This window comes from Triticum urartu, chromosome 5A (assembly GCF_056163025.1).
Source record: "Triticum urartu cultivar PI428250 chromosome 5A, HENAU_Tu73, whole genome shotgun sequence".
In the NCBI taxonomy this organism is placed as follows: domain Eukaryota; kingdom Viridiplantae; phylum Streptophyta; class Magnoliopsida; order Poales; family Poaceae; genus Triticum; species Triticum urartu.
The window spans coordinates 299980336-299982282 of record NC_141877.1 but is presented as its reverse complement, the minus strand read 5'-3'; positions in this window follow the sequence as shown (position 1 = coordinate 299982282).

The following is a 1947-nucleotide window of genomic DNA, read 5'->3' as shown; positions in this document are numbered from 1 at the left end:
GTGTGAGAAGCAAGTGGACAACCCTTAGCAAGAAAGCGCTGAAGCTCCAGCCTATATATCTTTTTATACTACTAGTACTAGAGGTGGAGTAGTGGTAGATTAGTTTATATTTTCTCTGCAAATAGTACCAGCTAGTCGTGCTTCAAAACTGAACGGCGCGCCATTAAAAAAATAAAGTCAAGAAATAATATGGCACTTTGGTCCAACGCAACCAGATCGCATTTTGCACGAGAAATTACACACCATGTTTCGTTGACATGTGGTCCCGTTCCAACATATCAGTGAGATGACGGCGAGTCGTTTTGTACAATTTCTGAAAGGACGTGTAGGCCGGGGTGCCTCTTCGTGTACCGTGGCAAACTGGCAACCATCCACCGACTCTTCGCCTTTCCCTCTCGATTTGGAACTGTTGTCGCACGCTCTTCCTCCCTCCTCCATTTGCCTTCAACCTTCCTTCTGCCATTGTTCGATCATCTTATCCATGGAGGGAACAAGCCGGAAATGACCCCATTGTTATAATTGTTTCATCCACATGCATGCGGGTTAGCTAGTTTCCTTTTAATAATTAACCTTCTTGTGTTTCCAAGGTCCTGTGAACATTCCACCACCTATACTTGAAATTTTTTATAACCAAGGGGGAGATGACAATGCTGATGATCACGAGCATGAGGACGAGTAGGACCCATATACTCAGTGGCGCCTGGCAACTTATTCTGATGGATCACCTCTTCTTGTCTGTATACAGGGCGCAGCTGATGTTACGAAGGAAGCAGGTGTTGTCTCTCATGGTCGCCCTCTGTGGACCTATTCCAACATCCGTTGCAGGGTATTCAAGATGGATACTAGTGTACTAGCACCAACACCTTCTCCCTAGTTTAGTATTGAAAGTCTTGGAGGAAACTCGCTCTTCCTTGGAAAAAACTATCCAATTATGGTGAAAGGCGATCCAGCTGCTGTTGACACAACGTTACTACCATTTATGAGAAGCAATTGTATATATACCTCGGACATTGCTATGCTTCCCTACCATCCCAATATGGGTCCTGACATAGGCCGCTTCAGCCTGGATGATCAGTCCTGCGTTGGTCTCGAGATTGACAGTAGCTCAAAAATCAGGTGTTGTCTCCCATGGTCGCACTCTCCAGACCTATTCCAACACCCGTTGCAGGGTATTCGGGATGGATAGTACTGTGCTAGTGCGAACACCTTCTCCCTGGTTTAGTGTTGATACTCTTGGAGGAAACTCGCTCTTCCTTGGACAAAAGTATCCAATCATGGTGAAAGGTGATCCAGCTGCTGTTGACACAACGTTACTAACATTTATGAGTAGCAATTGTATCTATACCTCGGACATTTCTATGCTTCCCTACCATGGCTATCACAATATGGGTCATGAAATAGGCCGCTTCAGCCTGGATGATCAGTCCTGCATAGGTCTCGAGATTGATAGTAGCTGGCCCTTCCGAGACAAACTCTTATGGTTCAAAGCAAGCGTTTCCAACGCCGAGGATTGGTTGAGCTGAAGTTCATTTCATTGCTTGTTATTTGTTTTGTGATGAAAACTTTAGTATTTACTAGAATGTTTTTTTGGAACTAATCTATAATCCAACATGTATCCTCGTTGTCGTTGTGTATTGATGACTTGTTGTATGTAATGAATGGTACATTTTCATATGCATGTCATAAACTCAATTGATAAATGGTTTTCAACTCACTTCTTGGACTGTTAGTGCCGTAGTAGTATAGCCAGCATCCGTAGTAGTATGAAGTTGCCAGATCACATAGAGCCAACCAATAGTTAGTTCTAGTTAGATCACCTAGAGCTAGGTGTCGCACGGAGGCCGAGAAATATGGTGATAGCGTGACTGCGTGAGGTGGGCTTGTACATAGTATGATGTAGGCACATGGCTTCCCCTGTTTCCTACTCCTCCGGTCTAAATTTCGAGA